Source organism: Aythya ferina (genome assembly GCF_964211825.1).
Source record: "Aythya ferina genome assembly, chromosome: 1".
In the NCBI taxonomy this organism is placed as follows: Eukaryota; Metazoa; Chordata; class Aves; order Anseriformes; family Anatidae; genus Aythya; species Aythya ferina.
Window position 1 is genome coordinate 91,845,120 of NC_140296.1, and position 14,375 is coordinate 91,859,494.

Below are 14,375 nucleotides of genomic sequence, written 5' to 3' on the forward strand. Positions count from 1 at the left end.
AGAAGCTTTCATGACCATGAACCTACGTGCTTAAGGAGGCCCATGTGATATTAATGAGGAGTTTCTTTATCATATTTATGATACAACACCTGCTGCTCTTTACAGCTCCAACTATTTTTGTGGCTGTCCTGTCTAAAAACTTGGTGAAAGGTCTATAAAACGATCACCAAAAGCAGCTGGTTCTTAGTGCTGGTGGGGGGGGGAGGTTGGTACAAGCACGTGGGTTACAGGAATAAAAAGGCTGACTTAGAGGGGAGGCTACAGAGTTCAAGTAACGTTCCCTACACATCTGAAAGGCAAAAAATAATCCTCTAATTTGAAATAACAATTTTAGAAATCGTATTTACATTACAACTCTCAAACGCATGCACAGTAATATAAAGTGCTCATTATAAAAGCTCAGTATAAAAACATTCAAGTCCTACTTCCCAATATCCCATGCTACAGCAACCTGCAGAACTGATGCAACAAAGCATGCTACAGTCCAACAAACTGCACTGCTCAAGCCAAGCTGCTCCTTGGAAGAAGTACTTTTCCTGCTTTTGAAGTGATTCTTGAACACTGTCTTCATGCATTTCAAAGGGATCTCTGCCTTTTCACTGCATTTGTATGGTTTCTCTCATGCAGACATTTCACTAAAACTGATAATGTTGAGGTCAAAGTTCCCCTAATGAAAGACTGCAACTGGTAAAATAATTTCTGTTTCAGTATTGAGGCAAGACAGGGTTATGCAAGAAAACAGGATTTGAAAGCAAGTTTGGTCTGACACTTTCTACTGTATCAGTGCCTGCACAAATATTTGAGCCCTAATGTAAGTCTTTCAATTCAGTCTTTCAATTCCTTATCTTCTTTATTATTAATATTTTTTTAAAGTTTAACCATGGACAAGAAACTGGAAATATATCAAACCTCTGTTCTGATGTCTGCCTAGACTGAACACACACATCTAAGCAATGCATTGAGCAAAGAAAAGTCACATTCAAGCACACACATTTTTCCATTTCAAAAAAAACCTCTTCAATATACATGTGCGCGCTTAAATGCTGATGCAGTTTCTTTTGCATAGCACCTTGTGCTGAATTCAATATAACAACCCCAAAAAACATATCTCCATTAGCTACTCTGATAACTCTGCTTTGAAAATATTTTTAGCATTCCAGCATTCAGGATGTACAGGACTGAATATATCCAACTTCATCTTCAGCATCATCTCAATAGGGCAGCACTTCATAACCTTACAGGTATCCACTGAAGGGCTTCAGCAAATTACTTCTTGCCACCTTCCTTCTACTGTGACTGTCCTATCTTAGAAAGAAAGCACCTAAAAACTAACTGCTTCCCTAACAGTAATTGGAAACGATAGACCCTGAAAGTGCTTTCAGAAAGAGGTCTTCAGTCAGAGTAGAAGAACTAGGGCAATATCAATAAAGGTACAAGGGGTTTAAAACACTTCACGTGAAGTGTTGTTGTTCTGCCCATCCAACGCATAACTGAACTGTAAATCTTCTTGCCACGGCCGCTACAGGTGGCTTAAGCAGACTGAGAAGAGACTCACTAAAGAAACAGAAACTAGGAGATGACAGAAAATACCCATCATTGTGTTGGCTGTAAATCCTTCTACAAGGCATCCTTTATAAGACTGACTACTGACCTACACGAACCAACAACAGATGCTCTCCCTTTTCAAGACAGAAATTAGACTTGTGCAGCAAACAAAGTATTTAATTTTCCAGTGCAACCTGCAACCAAACTCTTCAGTTTTGAGCTTCTCTGTAAGACAGAGAAGAGATAAGCAAAACGAAGCAGATGAATGCATCCACGGCCTCTTACTTCTGCAAACTTCTCTGAAGAGGAGCGAGCTTGAGTACCAGCAGAAGACAAGTTCCATCTAATCCTGTCCGTAGCTTTCTGTGGAGGCAGGGCTCCGATAGATAAGCATCCTCCAGCAGATTCAGCAGTGACAGCTAAAACGTTACTGCCCTCTTTTGTATGTCCCAGCCTTCTGCTGGGGATTACTGCTTTGTAACTGGAACATGCACCTGAACCTTAGCTGCCCCAGTTCACAACTAAATTGCTTAGTTTAAACCCCTAATGAGTGTGTGTTCTTGTCATGACTCTTATTTGTTTATTTAAAAACCAATATATAGCAGCTGGAAAATTATGTTGGAGTTTACCCTGATTAAAGGCCTAAATAGGTAGATTTCTGCCTTCATTTCATGCCCCGTCCCAAACACAGGGACCAAGAGTCCCAGCACTATATTCAGAGTGAAACTTCCAGGGCGCTGCTGAGGCTACACAAGCTTTTCTCCCAGTACTCTGAAGTTTTCTTTGGTATACAGTAGATTTATAGATAGCTTTTAGAGCTGCAGGTCTTTTAATGGCCTTCAGTCTGGGTGAGAAAAAAAAAAAAAGTCTTCATAATTAGTCACTAATGAGAAGAAATTGATTGCTAATTCTTCTGCTCTTTCCAGAGCAGACTTTCCAGGTACTCCAAATTAACCATTTTCTTACAAATTCACTGACAGTTTTAATCTGAAGGAGTTACTTCATGGGATTTGAGATTTCCAGTTAGCATTTGACAGAAATAGCTTTACAGGCTCCAAGTTTCTAGCGGTGCCCTTTGGAGAGGCAGGCAGGCTGCATGGGGTGCCAGCTGGTCCCACCCGTGCTTGTGCCACAAGGGACCCCTGCAGCTCGCATCCTCTGTGTATTCCTCTCCCCAGTGCTGACAGAGAGCTCTGCCACCCTTCTGTGGTGCAGGGAAGTCTCTTTTCCCCATCTGTGAAGGACAAAAACCAGGCACAGCAAGGCCAAGTGACTCAGACCAACCACGTAGTGGATCTGAAGACTGTAGCCTCCCAAGACCCTTACCCAGACAAACAACATCTCCTTGAGCTCACCTACAGACTCCTCTCCCCTCTCCACACTAAATACCTTTTAACAAGGGACTGTCACCAGGGTCGTGAGTCAAGCAGGCTTGGATAAAAATATTCTCAAATACTGCTCCTCACCTGCCTCGCTGTTGTCCACCTGATGCTCTGCCTCGACTCTGGAGACACTTCAAGCTTTCAAGCTTCTGCAAAGCACCCACTGCTGTCAGCACTAGCACCAGCAACCTGCTGGCAAGAAAGCCACATCCCAGCACTGGGCACGAACCTGCATGGCAGCTATTTGTAGCTGAAGGATCCTCCTACTCCTCTGTAGCTCTTTTGCTCCTCCTGACTAAACTAATTACATGTATTTCTGTTTATTCGTAACTCAAAGACAAGTGAAATTAAAAGGATATAGAACAGTAACCTACTTAAGAACTTTAATGAACATGAAGAGCAACTTTTAGAAATAAAATGTATTCTAAAGCACTTGCAGACCTAAATTGACATTTATTCCCTGCCCAAAAGCCTTCGCATTCTGCATTAAGAAAGTAAAAGCCTTTTAAAGAGAGCTTTAAAATACTGAGCTTCTGCACGTAAGATCTGAATGGGCAACGGTGAAACTAGCTGCGTTAGCTGTCATGTCTCACTCAATAGCACAGACAAGGGAAGTACAGTTAAATACAGCTGTATTCTGAGAAAAAAGTGCTCCTCTGTTACGGGTGAAGTTATTGCAGTGAAGGAGATGATAATTTTACATGCATCAGCTCTTCAGGATCTCAAGAAGTCAGACATATTCCACGTATTCCTTACCAAGAAGAAGTGGCCACGAAGATTTTTTTCTTTTTCTTTTCCAAATGCACATCTTTAACAGAGCTACATGCCACAGCCTAGTGTTATCTGCTCCAGAAGAATATGTGCCCTTGGCCTTTGAACTAGTGTCCCCCCCCCCACCTTGTTTACACATGGGAATTTTTTTTATTACTATCTTTATAGTATTTCTAATTAATCAGAAATACATAAATAAGATTTTCAGAAGGCTGATGGAGCTTGAGCTAATTATAATCTGAAATAATAAGGTAATTCCTAACAGGATGCATTATCTTTATGTTGTCCTAGCTTGGACTTTGGACTTGGCCAAACTGAGCAAGAGTAAACTTTTCTTTTTTTTTGAATTTAAAAGCAGAGGAAAATAACTCAAGTAGAAGAGAACACAGCTGCAGAGACAGAAAATGAGTATTTTATTAATCATCCACGAGTGCAGCTGACGAGCCTGCCAGCGGGTGACGCAGGGCCCTCTGAGGGGCTGGGGCTGCCCCACTGGCAGCGGGTGGAGCAGGCCTCACCTCAGCCCTCCCGCCAGCCCCATGGCTGGCACAGGCAGCAGCAGGGCCCCAGCTCACCCCGGCTGAGCGTGGCTGGAGCAGGTGCCAGCTATTTTTAACGCCTAAACCGTGATTTCCATCTGAGCTGCTGTTAAGTTGGAAAAGGGAGAAGCGGCCGCAGTGGTGGCAATGGGGAGGCAGCGGCACAGGGGTGAAGGGATGGCGATGGCCAGGACGTGGTCATGGTTTGAAACACCCAGGGGGCTGCAGGAACGACTTGCTCCCTCACAGCCATGCCAGGCTGGCTTTAAAGAAACTTATTTTCATGGAGGAAAGATGGTGACGCAAAATCACATCACGTATGGGGAGGCAGTTGCCAGAAGCCTTTACAAGCAGGCCAGGCTAACATCTGTCAGGAAGGAGGGCTGACACCTCCTGGGCCCCCTCTGACTCCCTGTGCTGTAAGCTAGCAGCTGCTGCACACCTGCAAGATGCCAAAAAGCCTCGACCCTTCCTCCCTGAGCATCTTCCCCTTTGGCAGCAGCAGGAGGAGCAGCATGCACCTGCTCTGGCTGATCTCAGTGCTTCTGGACACTGAAACGTAGGCACCACTTGTAAATAAAGGAACGTGAGGCCGAATTAATAAATTCTGAAGTCCTGCCTGGCAGGACACTGAAGCAATAGTCTAATCTTCAACTAATTTAAATACATTAATTGATTCAGCAGTTTGTTCTCAGAACGCAGATCTCTAAAGGCTATTTGAAATGTACTCAGTGGCAAACTGTGCAAGGAATCGTGTCTGCAGCAGATCATCTGCAAACTGAGAATGACTTCAAAATCCATTTCACGTATATCGTTCTCCTGCCCTGAAAAATCTCAGCTTCTAAGATTAGAGATCTTTTGGAAGATTATTCATCTCCTCATCTCACACTTAAAAGGAGGCCAGAATTTAGACTGTATCTGAAACCATTCAGTACAAGCAGCTTTCCTATCAAGGGACCATCTTTTCATTGAGATCTATGATGTATCTCAGTGTTTGACTGAGATATTTAGTATCTTTTTTCCATAAACACAAGAGCTGAGCAGTCTTCTAATCTCTGAGATTGTAAATGCCCATATTCTACAGCTACAGTAATTAAACTAACTTCTCATGCCATTACCCACACCAAGTCTCTTCTTTAGCATCTGGTCTATTCCCACATTGCAATCTTAAATCAAACCAAGATAAACTATTCTCTAAGATCAGTTGACTTGTCTCTCCCTCAAAAATCACTGCAGCCAGAATGATTCTGAGCAGATATGAAGCATCTTGTTAAATAGCCAAAAGGTCTCTTTTAACAAAAACAAAAAAAAAAAAAAAAGAAGTAGACGTCAATGCATGTGGATATTTTTAGCACCTGAGTTGTTCTATATTTATTCCTTTGTCTCTCACTGGAGAGAAAAAAATAAAAACCACGATCCCTGATGAAGCATTACCAGGAAACATATTCTACTGGAAAGCCTGCTTTATGAATCTTAGCTTGATAAGCACTGCAACATGCATGTCACACCACCCATTCAACCATACTTGCCTCAGGGTTATGAGTACACACAGAATAACATTTTCTCAGTTAAAAAAAAAAACAAAAACAAACAAACAAACAAAAAAAACCATAAAGCAAACTCCTGAGCCTAACCCTTCTGTCATTTTATTTTGATGCAACACCTTAGACTTGCACTTAAGAACTACTAACTTGAAGTATTTTGAAGCCACCACAAGACTCCTCCCTCCTACCTCCGCCCCCCCCCCCCCCAAAAAAAATAATTCAACAAACCTTCTGGGATAGCTATTAAAAGCAAAATGAAAGCACCACCTCCAGCTCTGGGACACAAGATACTTCATCTAAATCTCAAGTCAGCAGCATCTTGGGCAATATTCAAGCAATAAAAGATTACTTCTCTCTTCCTTATTCTGTTTCCTTAGAGTTGTCACTTTCTTGCCCACAAGACTCAGGTCCCATTACCTCCGAAGTGTTTATTCTACCTCAATATCATCATGCCTCTGATCTTATGCAAATTAGCTAAGAATTTGTTTTCAAGGGCAGGATACAGATTATCAAAGGCGTGGGTTATTTGTGTGGGAAAGAGATACTTCTGATAGACAGGAAAAGCAGACTGTGTCAAGGAAGCTATTCCTAGTTGTAGTAAGCTTTCATTAAAAAAAGAAAGAAAATAAATTAAGACAGGGTCTTATATCATCAAAAAATCAGCTAATATATTTTGAGGCTAATAGTATTTCAATTTCCTGCTCTAGAAAGGTACCTGTTACCCAGCCACAGTTATTTTAGAAGTCTGAGTTGTGCTAGATTTCTTAATATAGCATAACAGGAAAACTTGGGGTATTAGGGGAAAGACGCTGATAAAATACTTACCCCTGTATATAAACTTCAAGCTTCTCTCCTCTGACCTTGAAGGACACAATCTTCTTTCCAGATAACCCCTATCTACAAGAGGCGTATCTCATCACTCAGCCATACTCTCGAAGTTTTTTTCCAACTGGCATTACCTATGCATCGACAGCTCTCTAATCTCAGAATAAACAAAAGACAAGAAAGGGACTCCACAGCGTGAAACTGAACCAGAAACGTCTCACTGCACACACTGATATCAAGTGAATAAGTTCAGTCAGAGTCAGGTTATTACCGAATTGATGCAGTGCAGATTACTTCAGTTTGCAACTTGCCACAAGGTTTGGAAAATCCCTACTTCTACACTATAGGCTTTTACAAGGTAAAAGTATATGTGTCTCATTACATCAACCACAGACTGACCCTTGAATATTTGCCTTTGAAGACCTTGCACTGCATCACTATTGCACTATGGAAGCCAACAAGACTTCAGTTTATATTTACACAATTTTAAAACAAGCTGCTCTGAAGGTTTTCAACTCAGCAAACTCACCTAACTGTACTACCCAGTTTTAACTGCTTTCTTTTTTTTCCCCCCCTCCTCCACTGGTTAAAATGTTTCCCATTCAGCTGTAGTTTAATTTATAGTCTTTCTGAGAAAACAAAAAAGAAATAGCTAGCTCTAATTCAAGAATCCTCTCAACTACATAAAATTCATCAAAAAAAAAAAAAAGGAAACTTTCTCACTGTTGCCAATTCCTCGTTTACTACCAAAGAACACTTTATCATTGTAAAGTACCCCAACGCAAGGCAACAGAAACATCCAAAGTTGTAGAAAGAAAGAAAAAAAAAAACACAACACACAACCAACCCAAACCCATGTCCCATAATCAACACAAAGTTTGCTCAGGAGTACAGCTGTGGAAGAAGGGATAACAAATTTATTCTTATTTCCTGGATTAGAATCCACTGAGCTCACCTTTGTCTACCTTTTGTGAACTGAGTAATCTCCTTTTCAAAACGGATTAAATTCCAGAATAAGCATGGCAAGAAAAGTTTGTCCAGAAACATGCATTTTGAATAAGTCTTTTTTTCCTCTTCTCTCTCACCTTTGGCTCTCTTCCCTTCTGCTGTATCATTTAATGTCCAAATTAAGCTGTTCTGTGGCTTTTGTTAGTACTCTGGTGTCAAACTGACCACATACACCCTGTGAAACCACCTGTATAACCACTGAAAGGCAGTAACATGCAGCTAGGTATAACCCATTTGGAATTACAGACACAGAGTCTCTCACATACCCCTCTCAGTACTAGAGCCCTCCAACGTGCCTCTCCGAGCAGAACCCTGCAGACATCCTAAAGATACGAGCTGATTCCTTAAGGAGAGCCAGGCACACAGACTCACAAGGACACATCCAAACAAGCAACTTGGGTGGGGGTCACTCCCAGGACAGCAGTGCTGCAGTCCAGAGAATCGTCTCCAACACATGGGCTACAAAAATAGCTTCTTTCAGAGGACTTAAGGCTGCAACAAGACCTCCAGCACCTGCCCCTAGTATGACAAGCTGGAAAAAGCAGCAAGGAAAGCCCAGCAAGACCATCACTGAGACCTAGCCATCGCCAGCAAAGGCGCTGAGGAAGCCACCGACTCAGGTGACCTAAAACTGTACATAAAGCCACAGCACTGCTCTGCTTTTGGAGGGAATACCTCGTAACTTCTGCTTATGGCCGCTGACTTCGGTCACAGGATGATTTTGGTGTGAACATACCAGACTCCCTTAGGATGAAACCAAACCTGCAGATCCACTGTCACCCCAGAGCCCACTGGCGACACCGGCATCCAACGCAACGGGCAGGCCGCGCCTCCCCAAAGTCCTCCAGTGTATCCCAAGCAGTCAGCAGGAGACTCCGGCAGCCTTATGCAATGCCTGGAATACCCTCTGCTAAACAGAGAAAAGTGCCAAGGGCACACCGTAGCCCTAAGTAGTGTGCTTTCGTGTTCAACTTGAACCGCCATCTCCCAATTCTTCATAAACCGCTTCATCTGCCACTGCGGCCTCTCTTGCCTCAGTACCATTTCTCTTTCCTCAACATCTGCCCTCCCTCTTCTGTAGCCTTCTTCACTGCTGAACACTGCCACTTTTTAGTTTTATTTTGTATGTGCTCTTTCCAGAAGCCCTTTTCTACAGCAAAATCAACCCCTTCAGCCTCACAGAAGGCCCAGCATGGTGACACCTCGAGTCACACTGGAGCAGAACTGCTCATCATGCTATGCTGACAGGGGGCCAAGGCATCTCCAGTGCCAAGAGGTGGCCGACTAACCAAGGAGCAAGACTGATGACTTGTGAATAGAAGGGGACTGGTAATCAGTGGCACAGATCTTTGGGCACATCATCAACCCTACCTTCAAACAAAGGGATGTGCATTAACTTCTCTGATTCCAACGCAGGTAAATGCATTGCTTTTCTATACCCATCACTAGGGAAGAAGGGTGTGTGTTGAAACAGAATTGCAGTGCACTGATCTTGCATCTGCTAAGAGTCAAAACAAACATCAGCAGTCTGACTGGGAAAGCTGACGTGCCTTTAAAAGCAATTCCACAAGGGCAAAAGATTGCTGTTGCTGGTGGCATAGCAGGTAGTTACACCAGAAAGTATCACTCCACTCCTTGCCCTGCACAAAAGCCTTGCTCGATCCTGGTCACCAAGCACACAGCATGTTCTGCTAACATAGCTCTTCCAGGGCTTCCCACAAAGACCCTCACATTTGGCCACCTACTTTCCCAGCAGAGCGGGGTATGCGCTGATAATGAGGTGGAGGCACTACACACATCAGTGTTTTCAATTTCATCTATGGTTGACCGTGACCATAATGTGGGATGTTTCCATTTCTTTGGAATAGGAATAGCTCTTGCAGCGGTCAAGCACAGCAACACACTTCCCTTCACTCTGCTCCCTCTTTCATATTTCGAGAGGTGTGAAAACTTGAAAGCCATTCACTACATTTGGTCATTGAGGGTGAGCAGCAGTGCTCCAGGCCAATTCCTGATGCTTCCCTAGTGATGATCCTCCTCCTATAGATGTCTCGCAGGGTCCCTGAAGGCTCAGCATGGAAGGAGTTGCAAGAAGAGCCTGAGGAGTTGCAAGAAGGGCCTGAGAAAAGACTCACCCACTTTCTCAGTCCCATGAGGGTTCAGTAGCCACCTGTGATTCAGAAGAAATTGGAAATACACACTTTTTTGCGGGGGTAGGACCAGGAAACACGTTCCACCTCAACAAGGCAAGATACGAGGCCGTGGCCCAGAAACCCCATTCCATGGCCTGAGGCCTGCAGGACTGCCAAATGGCTGCCCCTACTGCTTACCTAATGGTGGCTCTGGGCCAGGCAGCAGGTTGGACTCAACACGCACATTGTCGGGGGATCCACCGAGAGCAAAGGCCCGGGTTATCTTGTTGACACCACCCACATGCTAAGCTAAAAGGTTTGGAAGACAGCCTTGGACTACACCCAGACTGGACCCGCTCACCCCACATCAGCTCACCACTGGTAGTAGGAACTGAAGGTCGTGCGATTTTACAGGTGACAGCCCCTCCTTTGCGCAAGGTCTGGGCTGCTCATGTTTCATTTGGTGAGAGCAGAGACAGCGGTGCCATCTGATGGCAGAAGGCCTTGACCTTTCATACTCAAAGGCTCTGTGCCCACTGCTGGTCATCTCATGTCTCGAGGGCAAGAGCATCCTGCTAGACCAGACCTGCCCACCAGGGACAGAGATAAAACAGCTACAAAACTTCTGAGAAAGCTGTGACTTTGGCCTCGTTCCCCAAGCTACAGAACGTCCTGGAGGGTGAGAGTTTGGTCATTTGGTTGTGCTCCTTGGGCAGCTGGTGGTAAAAAAAAAAAAAAACAAAACACACCAATCTCAGAGTGAAGAAGAGATTAAGGCAGCAGGTTGAATGGGTCACTCAAGTGAGCAGGAACAGAAATTAACTTTGATCCCACAAGAGGCTTACACAGGCACTAGTGGCAAGGAAATGATGTGCTAGCACCTTTCCTGTGAAAGGGGACAGGTGACAATTTGACACTTCCTGGAGGAACATTCCAAGGAGCAGAGGTCAGTGGGGCAGTTTTTCTTCAGAGACCTTCTGCAGCACATGCACAGGGAGGGCTGTGGGTCTGGGGAGCAGGCTAACCTGAATGCAAAGAAAAGTAAGGAGACAAACCCCATAAAACTGAAGCCTGATCTACTGGCCTGCTCCTGCTGCACTGCACGCTTCACCAATGCAGATACAGTCAGCCACAACTCCTCTGGCAAAGAGATTGTCTCCCTGTGCAGAAGAATCCACAACTCAAAAACCCAGGCCAAAGCCCAGCACCACACTGTTGGGAAGAGATTTTTTTTTCCTGTTAAAAAGGCATTGTGAGTACTATGTGCTATAGTGCAGCACAGTTCTGTTGTTTTGGGCTTGGTTGTCTTAATAAACTCTCGTTTGAGGTGTCTGCTGGGAAGGTGCCTTTTTCAATCCTCCTTTCCCCACAAGGTGGACGTTTGTTTTTATAGTTACAGTCACTACAACTACTAGAAAAGTCAGAGACTGGGGCATATATTTGAACAACTGATAAGGGCAGAAGAGCAAACTACACGGTCCTTTGGACTTCCAGTTTGAGCAATATCCTGAATTTGAACATTTTCACAGGGGTATATTTTCCACTTCATCCTCCAAACATGACATTCAAGAAGCCAGAGGTTATCGAACACTGAGCTAGCATTAATCAGCCTCTCAGGATCTGAAGCCCTCTCTGATCTCAAGGGCTCAGGGTAAACTGCTGTAGAAGCCTATTTTTCCCCCTTTTCACCCTATTTATTTGTTCTTTGCTGGACTTTGTGCTGATTTGCAAGTTATACAGAGAGTTTAATGCAAGGGTACGACTTACTTTTGCATGCACCCTGCCAAGCAATGCAGCCACTGGTACTTGAGGCAATTCTCTGCTGCCAGACCCACGCTGCTAAGAGACAGGCCAGAAGGCCAAGCAAAGCTGCCTGCTCCATATTCACCAAAAAAAATAAAATAAAAAAGGAATTACACCGAGCTTTAACATTATTTCTAGAGACTGGTAGAATTTTTCAGTAATTACTTGTTCTATTTTTGTGCTTTCCCAGTTCCTGCACTAGATGCTCACCCTGACAATCCCAACCGAAACCATTTATCAGCCACTACAACCTGAGATACCAGGTCTCTCTCTCACACTCAACTTACCCCCACTTAGAGGTAAATCCTCTGGTGGACCTTGGTGTTGGCTCCCCAAACAGGGAAGAAAAAAAAGGGAGAGAAGGGAATCAAAATGTCAATTCAGGGAATGGGCTAGGCAGATCTGACAAGCTGCCTGAAAGAGGGGACAGAAATATCCTCGTTGGAGATGGAACAACAGGACCCTCATAAACGCTGAGGGAAAATCCTGACCAGAGCTATAGACTAAAGCCTTTGTACCATGCACTCCTGTTTATGTTTGGACAACGCTCTGAGGCCTGGGGAAGGAACTGATTTGAACACAGCTCCAATCACTGGGCTGATGAATCAGCTCACCAGTGCACGCTCTCCTTCGGGAAAGAAGAGAGAGTTGGCAGAGGACAGCGCTGCAGAAGATACCAATATTATGAAACAGCTGCTGAATCTGATGCAGGAGCAGACCATCGAATTAAAAGCATTTTGGTGCAGTTCTCTTGGCTGTCATTGTCATCCCCAACCAAGAACATCCTACAGCTCGTAAGGAACAAATGCATTCCCTTAGAAATCCAGCCACGGGCACTTCCCTTCCAACTCCAAAGTGCTGGAACAGCAAAACCCAAGGCTTTTGATACTGTATATGCACAGAGCACCAAGACAGAAAACAGAGCAAAGACAAAGGAAAACCCATCAAAATTCTTTCAAGGATAGTATCAGTGGTGCATCCAAAAGCAACGAGCTTGTGACATATTTACAGCTGTATTTCATGAAACCTGCACTAGTTTGGGGATATTTTTTTGCAGCAGCTTATAGTCCACTGGCCTAAAGGCTGCAGTGTTGGCTTCACTCTGTTACTTTCATACAGTTACAGGCAAAAAAAAAAAAAAAAAAAAAAAACACACAACAAAACAAACAAACAAAAAACACCACAACAACAAAACTTAGTGTTTTCTATTAAGTTGTTTTTATAAAACCTTAAAAAAGCCCTTGGACCAAAACAGCAGAGCAGAGCTCCCCATAGGAACCCTACATGGTCCAATTCCTGCCTCTTCAATCGTTGCAGAGGTTATTGCACCTCTCCTGCTATGCAAGGTTTTCACCTCCTCCTTTCCTCCCCTCCCCTCAGACAATCTCAAGCACCTGAAAAGCAGCATTCAAGACTGCAACATCAAGCCTTGCCATGAGGTGCTCTCCCTGCAGCCCTCCAGGCTGCCATTCACTTTATAAACAAAAACAACACTGCTCGTGAAACATTGAAGTCAAGGGGATGGCAAGCAAGTCACCCCCCACAGCAACTGCAGGAGAAACACCCTTCTACAAAACAAGTTCTTTTCTCGTTGACAAAGATGCTGGGATGAGTTTAAGGATCCTGCATCACCAGTCTCTACCAGTGAGCTGATTTCCAAGACACGTGAAGTGCCATCTCTCTGTTGAGACACGGAGAGGCCCATTTGGGAGATGGATGGCTCCAAACTGAAGGCTTCATCAGTGACCCTAAGACCCTCTGGGAGCCACTGCTGCCTTTCAGCATGCTGCCACGTGGCTCTTCGTGCCAAGAGCAGGCACAATATTAGCAAGACACAGGCATAAGGACATAGGAGCAGCAGGAGACAGCGATTTCCCAGCCAAGCAGAGGGGAAGTCTCACACCCACGTGCCCCCGTGCTGAGCTGCCCTAGCCCAGCAGCAGCTCTGCCAAGATGACCTCCAGCACACGGCGGCTCTGCTCCCACCAGCAGCCGCCCTTGCCCTGCCTGGCTATCTCTTGCTATCAGGCCACGCTCATTTCCATACCCAAATACCTCTCCCGGAGAGGCTGCTGCAGATAAGGGCATCCAAAAGCAGCAGTTGGCATTTCTTCCTCCACCCAGATCAGCTGAGAAGCCACAGCACCGAACAGGCAGAGCAAGCAAGCTGTGTGATCACGCAGATGTGTGCTGCAGCTTCAATGACTTCAGGGCTGGATGGTGCCACCAAGCAATGGCTCCGCTTTGCTGCCTGACAGCAACCCCAAAATGGGAAATGCAAAGGAGAGAAAAATCACAGGAACCAGGATTTGGGCTCACAGCTGCCATAACCTGCTGTCCTTGGAAAAGCTTCCTTGGAAGTGAATCCCAGAGCACTGATAGACCAAATAGCAGGTAAGTGATGAGCCTATAGCTCGCTGATTTTGCAAGAACAAGCTGCCTTGCAAGTGCGTTGATTCAAGGCTAAAGCCATCAGGTGGATGCGTTCTGGATTATTTCACTCTAACGAAAAATTTTATGCAAATACTTGCCGGCACAGAAGTATTTACACAGCACAAGCCCTTATCTAAAATACATTATCAGTACTTCACATGAAAATTTGCCACCACTACTAAAAGAAACCTGCAGAAGCTGAATTCTTTATTCATCACGCAAGATAAAGCTTCCAGGTATTCTTGCCTGTAAAACGTCTGATAAATATGCCCTGTTCTCTAATTGGTTTTTATTGGTTACAAAGATCTGACCAGCATCCTCCTGCCCCTCCAGCTAAGTCACAGATCAGTTAAATTCAACCCATAATGAAAGGTACAGGCCAGCTCTAGCTTT

General features: G+C 44.5%; 1 protein-coding gene across 1 annotated transcript in view; it reads right to left on the reverse strand.

The window, feature by feature from the left end:
• The window catches only part of AGPAT3 (1-acylglycerol-3-phosphate O-acyltransferase 3), an 89,636-nt gene that overhangs the window by 53,759 nt on the left and 21,502 nt on the right, over positions 1 to 14,375 (reverse strand). The window lies entirely within an intron of this gene.